This window comes from Neomonachus schauinslandi, unplaced genomic scaffold (assembly GCF_002201575.2).
Source record: "Neomonachus schauinslandi unplaced genomic scaffold, ASM220157v2 HiC_scaffold_1019, whole genome shotgun sequence".
NCBI classification, from domain to species: domain Eukaryota; kingdom Metazoa; phylum Chordata; class Mammalia; order Carnivora; family Phocidae; genus Neomonachus; species Neomonachus schauinslandi.
This window is the reverse complement of record NW_025409709.1, coordinates 715-11887: the sequence shown is the minus strand read 5'-3', so window position 1 is coordinate 11887 and position 11173 is coordinate 715. Positions and strand designations below refer to the sequence as shown.

The 11173-nt window shown below is 44.4% G+C and overlaps 1 long non-coding RNA gene and 1 pseudogene across 1 annotated transcript; both read left to right on the top strand.

Moving 5' to 3' along the window:
* Positions 1-92: 92 nt before the first annotated feature.
* LOC110581611 lies at positions 93-634 on the top strand. The gene is made up of 2 exons (XR_006539537.1): positions 93-140; positions 244-634. It is a non-coding gene; the product is annotated as an uncharacterized LOC110581611 (long non-coding RNA).
* A 909-nt stretch (positions 635-1543) lies between these two features.
* Positions 1544-10963, top strand: LOC123323806 (annotated as a pseudogene).
* The last annotated feature ends 210 nt before the right edge of the window (positions 10964-11173 follow it).

The window sequence follows — 11173 nt, the reverse complement described above, 5'->3', positions numbered from 1 at the left end:
ACAGGACCCGACGGGGAGCTCACCCACCCATAGCTCCTCCTCTAGTCGCCTCTCCTGTGGGCTCTGACCACGTCCTGTTTGCTCTCCCCTAGGTGATGACAGCGCCCAGGGCTCTGATGTGTCTCTCACGGCTCCTCAAGGTGAGACCCCAGAGACCCCGAGTGGGGAAGGGTTAGGGCACTAGGGACAGTGTGTCCGCCCTTTTGTGACTGACCTAAATTGGTGCATGATTTTTATTCACAGTGTGAGACCAGCTGCCTGGTGGGGACTGAGTGATGCAAGATGTGTTCACACTCCCACTTGGTGACATCAACAACCCCTGACTTCTCTTTCTGCAAAAGGTGCCAGATGTGTCTGTGTTCCTATGAGTACAACGTGAGGACATGAGGAGATTTGCCCACCCTGCCCACCACGACCCCTCCCTATGCTGATCTGCATTCTCTTCCCTGATGTGCTTTCCTGTTCCAGCAGAGGCAGGCCTGGACCATCTCCATCCCTGTCTTTATTTCACGTTGGGCTGAGTACTAATGACTTATTTCCCTATTGGAAATTAGAATCCAGATATAAGTTTTGTTTCCTAATTCTTGGCTTGTGGGGCTGATGAGGTAATAAAAGAGGAAATTTGTAAAGTTGAGACAGCAAATAAGTGAAGCCTGAGAACCTTCCAGAATCCCTGTGTTTACTGTGCTGAGTGTGTTGCAGGTCGGGGCAGGAGAAGGCTGTGAGGAGCCGAGTGGGGACAGGGCCTGTGCCCAGTGGTGCTCAGTGCATCATGGGTGTGACGTGCTCACCCCTCAGCTGGGTCATCTCTCTGCTCCGTGTCCTTGCCCCTTCTGTGGAACCTCGTCTCCCCAGGACCTGTGATCACAGGGACTTGAACGTCCCCTGTCACCAGGACCTTGTGCAGCAAGAGCTTACTGTGACTGGGTCAGTCTACGCTCAGGCCTGGATCAGGTCACAGTCTCCATTTTGGGGTAGTTCTTTTTCAGTGCTCCTCTAGAGCATCAGGCCTGTTCTTGCTCTTGTGTACGAGTTCTTATCCATTCTCCCTGGGTGACCCCGTCGGTTACAGCAGCGGGTGTCCTTTGGGCTGTGGTTCCCACAGGCCTAGGTTGTCCCCTGCACACACGAGTTCTGTGGTATGGAGGGATGAACTTTCAGGTTCATCCATGTCTTCCCCTCCCTCTAGGGCTGTTTTCTAGCTAATTCTTTAGATTCTGGAGGTAGAGAGAGGAGGAATTAGTTTCTCATCCTTATTAAACTTCAGTTAGTTTCTGTCTTCCCTGCTGCTCTGTCCTCTCTCCCCGCCCTTACTTCATTGATCTTAGTGCCGGCTCCGATCCAAGTTCTTGGATTTATAAAGCAGAGTCTAACGTAGATTTCTATGTGTTTGGAGAAAAGGCCCCAAAAAAGCCTCAGTACAGTGTTTCTGAAGAGAGGACTCTGTGTGCCGTGTGTGCAGGAGACATGGTGTGGGGGAGGGGGGGGCTGAGCAGAGAGAGAGAGGGGAGGGCAGCCCTGTGAGAAGAGAGAGGCAGCCCGGATGGCGAGGTGGGCACACGGGGGCGGGGGGGGGCGGGAGCTGCCACGGATCAGCTGAGCCTGAGGCGCATCTAGAAGAGGGAGGTCCTCTAGCTGCTCATTCATTCACCTGGTAATTGTCATGTGTCACATACAGGACACGCTATGTTTACATCTGGGACAGCTCAGTGAGACTAAGAAGAGGGAAAACATGCGGCTCTTGTGGAGATTAGTTGTAGTGTAAGGGGCAGCCTGCACTTGACCCTCGGGCAATGCGGGGATGGGGGCAGTGACCCCCGCGTGCAGTCAGAAATCCAAGTACGGCTTTTGACTCCCTCAAAACATAAGAACTAACAGCCTCCTGGTGACTGGAAGCCTTACTGATAACATGAACTGTCGCTTCACACCTTTGCATGTTACATGTACTATATACTGTGTTCTTACAATGAATGAAGGTAGACAAAATAGTAGAAATCATAAGGAAGAGAAAGTGCGTGGTCAGTACTTACTGTAGAAAAGTCCGCATCCAGGTGCACACGCCCCGTGCAAACCAGTGTCATGCAGAGGTGAACTGTGTACTGTGTAAGCGCAGTAATAAGGGAAGTGTTTACATGGAAGTTGGCAGGAGCTTTGAGGAAGGTGACCCAGAGCACCGTGCTGGGACGGGGACCATGGCTCCGTTACTCCAGGGATCAGGGAGCCTCACTGAGAAGGTGACCTCTGAGAGGTTTGAAGGTCATGAAGGAATTGTGTCAGAGGAGGTGTGTGTGGGGGGGAGCTCTTTGCAGGCAGGGAACCCCCAGTGCACACGCACTGGGACAGGAGCACGTCCTGTGTTCACGGAAGGGCGAGGAGGCCACTGGGGCTGGAGCAGAGAGCCGGTGACGTGAGGTCGGATGTCAGCCTCGTCACGGAGGCCTGAGGCTATTAGAAGGGTTTTGAGTTTTCTCTGAGTTACAGGAATGAACAGATCGATGCGATTGACTTTCTTGAGCAGCATCTGTTTGCCTCTGTGCAGAATCGGGAGGTGCAGGGCGAGCGACCAGTAAGGAACCTGTAGGAAACCAGTGCCGTGTCCCAGGAGGGGGATGTGGGCTGTACGTCTGGGATGTGAGGAGGGAAGCTACTAGGAAGTGATTGGGAGCTGGAGATATTCACAGATGGACTTTGCAGCATTTCCTAATGGCTTCATTCTGGGTGGTGAGAAGGAGGAATCAAGGAGGGCATCCAGTGTTTCAGACTGCAAGTAGAAATGTGGGGTGCCTTCCATAGAAGCGGTGAAAATTCTGGAAGGAGGACATCTGGGGAGGCAGCATCATGGACATTCACTTTAAGAATGTTGAATCCGTGGGGCGCCTGGGTGGCTCAGTTGGTTGAGCGACTGCCTTCGGCTCAGGTCATGATCCTGGAGTCCCTGGATCGAGTCCCGCATCGGGCTCCCTGCTCGGCGGGGAGCCTGCTTCTCCCTCTGACCCTCCCCCCCCTCTCATGGGCTCTCTCTCTCTCTCATTCTCTCTCTCTCAGATAAATAAATAAAATCTTTAAAAAAAAAAAAAAAGAATGTTGAATCCGAGATGTGTATTAGAAATGCAGGTGACATTGGCAGTTGGATACAGAGTGCAGGGTAGGAGATTATCTAGGTTGGAGAAATAGATTTGGGAGGTGACACCATATAAATGATGATTAGAGCCTTCATCATAGATGAGGTCACCAAGGGAGAAGAGAAAGGAACAGGACCAAACCCTGCACTCCTCAGGGCTAAGCAAGCTGGTCAGAGTGCACACCCAGAGTGTACTACACAGTCTGGTTCTGCGTCTAGAAGGCACATAGACCAGGGAGGCCCACCCTTCAGTGTGCACAGGAATTTCCTGGACTATGAAGATCTAGACAGTCTGGAGCAGAGCATGAGATTCTGGGTTGATAACAAGGTTGGTGCTGATGCTGCTGGTCTTCAGATCTCACACTGAGTAGCAAGCACATGAAGCAGGATCCCCACATGGCCGTGCATCATCCTCTCCTGTAGGGCTTATTAAGTAAGTGATTCCTGGGCCCATGCCCAACATTCTAAGATGTTAGTCTGGGGAGAGGCCTGAGTATTTGGTAATGAATCCACCAGCAATCCTGGGGCTCCCCCAGGTATGGAAGCACTGAAGTCATTGATGAGAGTCTTCATCATGGGAAGGGGTCTTACAGACACATTTAAATGGTTTTGGGGGGGCACCTGAGTGACATCTGACACTTGGTTTCGGCTCAGGTCATGAGAACTAGCCCACATCAGGCTCTGCACCCAGTGAACAGTCTTCTTGAAATGTTCTCCCTCTCCCTCTACCCCTCTCCTCTTTGTCATGCACACACACTCTTTCTCTCTCTCTCAAATAAATAAATAAATAAATAAATAAATAAATAAATAAAATCCTTAAATTTTTTTTTTGTAGGAAGAAAAATGTAAGACATGCTGTGAGAAACATGTTTTCTCTCTTGTGGGGCACAGCCAGGTGGCAGATTGAGTAAGTAGTTTTTAGCTTAACATAAAATCTCTGCGTTACTGAGAGTGTAGATCTTAAATGTCTGCACCACACAAAAGAAAATGGTAACCATGTGACATGATGCACATGTTAACCATGCTATGGTTGTAATCGTTATCAGTACAGAAATGTATCAATCATCAGGTTGTACCCCTAAACTCACACAAGGGTGAATGTCAATCATATCTCTATAAAGCTGGTAAAAATGTCTGAGATCTTGCTCTTGGAATCTCCTCCCTATGTGGGTTTCTGACTCCTTGGGATACGTACGTACAGTTACAGAGAGACTTAGGGACGGAGAGGGTGTCTGAGGCCTTGTTTTATTTCAAAGAAAGCCACTGAACAGGCTTGAGGCTACACAGCCGGGAGCAGAATCCACGCTGGACCCTCGATGGAGGCCCACATACAGCCAGCACCCTGCTACTGGGTATCGATGCCCCTGTCCACACCACTGACTCCCCTGAGGGAGGACACTGGGCCCTGAGGCTGGGACTGCTATCGCTGCTTCCCTGACCACTGCATGACCCCGCTGTGACACTGCTCGGACCCCCTGCGCCCAATGCATGGATGCTGTCCCAGTGTGTCTGTCACGTGTCCTGAGTCAGAGTCTGGCAGGGGGTCACGTGACTGTTGACGCTTCATGTCACGTCCAACTACAAGAGTGGCAAAGTGGGTTCTCCTCTCTATGGATGGAGGTGGTCTCTGTCCCCAACAAGATTCTTTAAGTGTGGAATTCCTTCATGTGGGAAGAGAGGTACGAGTTCTGGGAACGGACGTTGGGGACCAGGAATGGAAAAGAATGACAAATTTCAGCATTTGGAGCCGTGATCTGAGACTAGAACTTGATCTGGACGCTGTAGGCTGTCAAGTCTGCTTGGATGAAGGAGTGACTCATAAATGGCCTCTTTCAACTTATTCCCCTGATGGTTGTTGGGGGCCCAGCGTTTATCTACTCCAGTTCCTACTCACACGTAAGTGGACTAGCATTGTTGGGTGATGAAGTGATTGCTCAACATGTCTTCTCCTGGCCTGGTCTCTTCCTGGGATTAAAAACCCAGATCTGTATCACTTAGATGATCCGCACATATACACTGACAGTTTATGTTTCTTCTTACATGCACATATTTCTAGGGAGAGTGTGCGTAATTTTATTTGGTTTTATGTGGCCTCCACAAAAGTATGAAAACCCGTTCCAGTGTAGACACTATTCTACTTCATCTCTGGTCCACAAACAGCTAATTATCACAGTGTTTAGCAGATCCAATGACATGATAGACATGCTCAGGTTTCCTTGGCAATGACCAGTCTCAGACAGGAGAAGGTAGAGCTTTCTTGCTTACACTCACTTTGAATTTCTCTATGTATCTTTTTAAGGGCTGATTAACAGTTCACAGACCAGTGCTGGCTCACAGAAGACACAAATCATCATTGGTTTAGGTGACTTATACTCCAGCACCTACTCTGGTGCCTAATAAATAGCAGAAATGAAAAACAGTTTAATGAGGATTCCATTTCCAGTAACACAGTAGACTAAGGTTTAAGGCTGCCTCCTGTCCACGTGAGGTGATGAGCACTGGGTGTTATATGCAACTGAAGAATTACTGAAGTCTACATATGAAACTAATGATGTACTATATGTTGGATAATTGAATTTAAATTAAAAAAATTTTTTAAAAACAAGTCTGCCCCTTCTCCTAGAACAACTAAAAATGATAGAAAAAAAACATAAAATCATCCAAAGTAGAACAAAGTAGAGGGATAGAAAAAAACATAAAATCACCCAAAGTGCGGTAGAACAATCAAGAGAATAATCCATTAGCCCAAAATAAATATGGGCCATAAGCCAGAGAGAACAGTTCTGAGTCTTAGGGCATTTTTCAAATCTAGAAAATCTTAGCTTGGCTTCTGAGGCTCATGAGTCATAAAGAGGAAATCATGCCAAGAGTTTCTTCATGTGAGGAGCAGAAGAAACATCCCCTCCCTAAAAATCTGGGAACCTAAGATTCATATCCTCAGAACAAGGTGACACAAATCAAATCTGTTCTATCTTCAAGTACAAGAACATTCTAAGGAAATTTGCCTTTGAGTCAGGAAAAAGCGAGCAAACAACTATTTCAAAGAATTTGCAGACACGGACTAAGCCGTCTGTGATTTGTAGTCCAAAATTTCTTTACCATTGGCTATTGGGCCAAAATAACTTCATGCCAAGTAGTTTAGTTTATAATTGTCCTGGATTGGTGATGACCCAAAAACTGTAAGAAAGAAATTTCTCTAGGGAAATGTCTATTTAACCTGTGTGTCAAAACATTTACACAGAAAATTGCACAGAGAAAAAAAACAACCCAGGGCAAGAAATGTAAAGTTCACATGGAAGAAAGACTGTGATTAAGTAACTTTAGGGAGAGTGAGTAGTAAAAAGCTCATGAAACTTCAATATTGGAATCATCAAGACATAAAATACAACATGACCAGCATATGATATAAATATATAAACTTACGTTATTTGAATATATATTACAGATATGATATAAAGAAAAAAATCAGAAAATTTAAAATATAGAAAAAATGCAGAAGCAAAAGCACCTCTTAAGAAAATAACTACAAAATAGAGTGATTAATGATTAAATATGAAAATATTACAGTTTATTCACTGAATAAGAAGTTTTCAATAAAAGAGGAAGGAGTTGAGGGGCACCTGGGTGGCTCAGCTGGTTAAGTGCCTGCCTTCTGCTCAGGTCATGATCCCAGAGTCCTGGGATCAAGCCCTGCATCTGGGTCCCTGTGCAGCGGGGAGCCTGCTTCTCTTTCCCCCATCCCTCTGCTGCTCCCCTGCTTCTGTGCGTGCTCTCTCTCTCCCTCTCTCTTAAATAAATAAAATCTTTAAAAAGAGAGAGAGAGAAATGAGTGAGGCATGGAAAACAAAAAGCAAAAAGTAAAATGGCATCATAAATCCAACAGTGTCAATATTAACATTACAAGTAAGTTGCTTAAATAAGTCAATCAAAGTGCAGAGTGTTAGACTGAGCACAAAACAAGATCCACCTATGCTGTCTACAGTAGACGCACTTGATCTCAGTTACAAATAGATTAAAATCAAAGGGATGGAAAACGTATCTCAGGCAAACAACCGTAAGAAAGCTGGAGTGGATACACTCATTAGCCAAAAGGGACTTTAAAAATGCTACTAAGATAAACAGGATGACTTTATACCGATAAAATGGTCATCAGAAAAATGAAACAATTCTAAACATATATTCACCTAATAATTCAACACCCAAATACATGTAAGCAAAACTGACAGAAACTGAGAGAGAAACAGACCATATGACAATAATAGTTAAACTTCAATATATCACTTTCAATAATGGACAGAACAACTATGCAGAGATCAATAAGGATAAAGAAGACTTGAACCATACTATAAAACAACAGTGTAAGTCTGACATTTATAGAACATTCCAACCATGAGCAGAATATACATTCATTTCAAATGCACATGGAGCTTTCTTGAGGATAAGCCCATATCCTAGGCCATTAAAAAAAAAAAAAAAAAACCTCAGTGAATTTAAAGGGGTAAAAATAATACAAATAGGTTCTCTTATTACAGTGGCATGACACCAGAAATCAATAACTGGAATAAATTTGGGAAACTCACAACTATGCAGAATTAAACAACACACTTCTATATAATCAAAGGGTCAAAGATATCAAAATGGAAATCAGAAAATACTTTGAGATTAATACAAATGAAGACAGAGCCTACCAAAACCTAGAGGGTCCTACTAAAGCAGTGCTGAGAGGGAAATATATAGCTATAAATTATATGAAAAAGGAACATCTCCAATCAATTACGTAAACTTCCACGATAAGTCAAAGAAGAAAGAGGAGCAAACTAAACCAAACGCAAGCAAAAGGAAGGCAAAAATAAAGATTAGAGTAGAAATTAATGAAATAGAGAAAAGAGAATAAAGTAACAATGTAGGGAACTATCTAAATCAAATGTGATCCTTTGATAATCAACCAAACTGACAAATCTTTAACTGGACTCATTAAGAAAAAAAGAAAAAGACAGAGAAATGACCCAAATTACTGGGATCAGCAATGAAAGAGGGGATATTAGGACTGACCACATAGAAATAAAGAGATTATGAGATTACGATGAACAATTACATGCCAAAAAATTAACTTACTTGCATAAAATAGCCAAAAATGCCGAAAGACACAAACGACTAAAGCTGCCTCAAGAATCGGAATATACCTATACCATACACCATCTGAATATGACTATAATAAGGTAGAAGATAGAGTCACTTGTCAAAAACTATTCCACATAGGGCACCTGGGTGGCTCAGTTGGTTAAGCGACTGCCTTCGGCTCAGGTCATGATCCTGGAGTCCCGGGATCGAGTCCCATATCGGGCTCCTTGCTCAGCAGGGGGTCTGCTTCTCCCTCTGACCCTCCCCCCTCTCATGTGCTCTCTCATTCTCTCTCTCAAATAAATAAATAAAATCTTTAAAAAAAAAAAACTATTCCACATAAAAGCCCAGTTCCAAATGGCTTCACTTGTGAATTATACCAAATGCTGAAAGAAGTAATAACAATTCTTTACAAACCCTTCCCAAAAGGAGAGGAGGGAACCCAACTCACTCTACCAGGCTAGCATTATTCAGATACCAAAACCAGACAAAGATATCATAAGACAAGAAAACTACAGACCGGTATCTCTTATGAATGTAGATACACACACACACACACACACACACAGATTTCAACAAAATGTAGCAAATCAAATCTAGCAACATATAAAGAGTTAAATACAAGTCTAATGAAATTTATTCCAGGAATGCAAGATAGGTTAAACATCCATATCAATCAACGTAAAACAGCGTATTACTATATTAGAAAACAAAAGCCACATCCTTATCTCAACAGATGAACAAGAAGCATTTGACAAAATCGGACACCCTCTCATGATAAAAGCTCAACTAACTACTAACAGAGGGAATTTCCTCAATCTGATTAAAGGCACTTATGAAAACCCTTAAGCTAACATCTTACCTAATGGTGAAAGACGGGTTGTTTTCCTCCTGAGATCAGCACCACGAAAAGGATGTCCACTCTCACCACTTCTATTACACATTGTGTTGGAGGGGACCCCTGGGTGGCTCAATCATTAAGCGTCTGCCTTAGGCTCAGGTCATGATCCCAGGATCATGATCCCAGGTCCTGGGATGGAGCCTGCATCCACTCCCTGCTCCGCGGGGAGTCTGCTTCTCATTCTCCCTCTGCCTGCCGCTCCCCCTGCTTGTGCTCTCTCTCTCAAATAAATAAAATATTAAGAGGGAAAAAAAAAGGAAACGCCAAGTGAGGTTGTCAGGCTCGCCTCTTGGTGGGTTCAAGGCAAAAGACTCAATCAAGCCAAAGAGGAGGAAAAGGAAGGGTTTTACTGAGAAGTAAAGGAGAACACCGCGGGTATTTCCCAAAGCAGTGTCTCCCTGAACAACAAACTGGGGAAGTTTTCAGCTGAGGGTGCAGAGGTCACTTACCCCTCTGATGCAGGACACCTGACCCTTGGTTGGAACTGCTGTCTCTGCTGTTCCTGGCACCCGGATGACACTCAGGCCACTCATGCCAAAATGTCTCTGCACAGACTTAGCGCCGGAGCCTGGAGCCCGCGGCCGCCGCCACGTCCCATCAGACGCGCCTTGAAGCAAGTGAGGATGTTAGAGGTACCTTTGCCAGAGCGAGAAATGGAAAATACCGACTTCTAAAAATATCTATTGAAAATGAGAAACTCGTGATCAGATCATGTAGTCAGCCTTCAGATTCCCGGGGGAAGGACTGTGACGCCTTTGTTTTACCCCTCCTGGGGGACAAACAACCGTGCTATATAGTATTCAGGTTAGACTCTCAGAATGCCAGGGATATGAATGGATACTCATTGTCTGGTCTCCAGAACATTCTCGTGATCGTCAAAAAATGTTGTGTGCGGCAACGAGAGCAACTCTGAAAAAGGAGTTTGGAGGTGGCTACGTTAAAGACGAAGTGTTTGGAACAGTAAAGGAAGATGCATCATTACATGGATATAAAAAACACGTGCGGGCATAATCTTCTCCTGCCCCATTGGCTGCAGCTGAGGAAGAATTACGGCAGATTAAAATTAATGAGGTACAAACTGACATGGCTGTGGGCACGAAGATCAACACTACAAGGAGTAGCATTTCCTTTCTCGAGAAGCTTTTCAGGCTTTGGAAAAATTAAGTAACAGCTCAACTATGTGCAGTTGGAAACAGACATAAAAACGAAATTATTATTTTGGCCAACACAACAAATACAGAACTAAAAGATTTGCCAAAGAGAATTCCCAAGGATTCAGCACATTACCATTTCTTCCTGTATGAACATTCCCATGAAGGAGACTATTTGGAGTCCATAGTTTTTATTTATTCAATGCCTGGATAACAGATGCTGTATTCTAGCTGCAAGAGCCCTCTGTTAGAAATTGTAGAAAGATAACTACAAATGGATGTCATTAGAAAGATCAAGATAGGAGTGTCTGGGTGGCTCAACGGGTTAAGCGTCTGCCTTCAGCTCCGGTCATGATCTCAGGGTCTTGGGATCGAGCCCCACTTCCGGCTACCTGCTTGGCAGGGAGCCTGCTTCTCCCTCTCTCCCTGCCCCTCCCCTCCGCTTGTGTGCTCTCTCTCTCTCTCAAATAAATAAAATCTTAAAAAAAAAAGAAGGAAAGATCGAGAGAGACAATGGGGATGAGTTGACAGCAGACTTCCTTTTTGAAGAAGTACACGCAAAGCAGAATGCACATAAGCAAAGTTTTGCAAAACCAAAAGGTTCTGCAGGAAAAAGGAATTTGAAAACTTATTAGGGGTCCAGTTGAAAGTGAAGCCACTGCTGATTAAAATCATTATATTAAGCATTACAATATTAGTTTTTTAAAAGTCCAGCTTTTAGTACGGGAGAACTGTTATATCGCTGCATGCAGGTCAGCTCACCAAGCTTTTGACTCCTGTGTTTTTTAAAAATCAAGGTTACAGAAGGTTATATACGATGTGCTAGTATTAATTTTCTCATACTGTTTTTTAAGCAGTGTGTGAAAGTATTTTTGAATT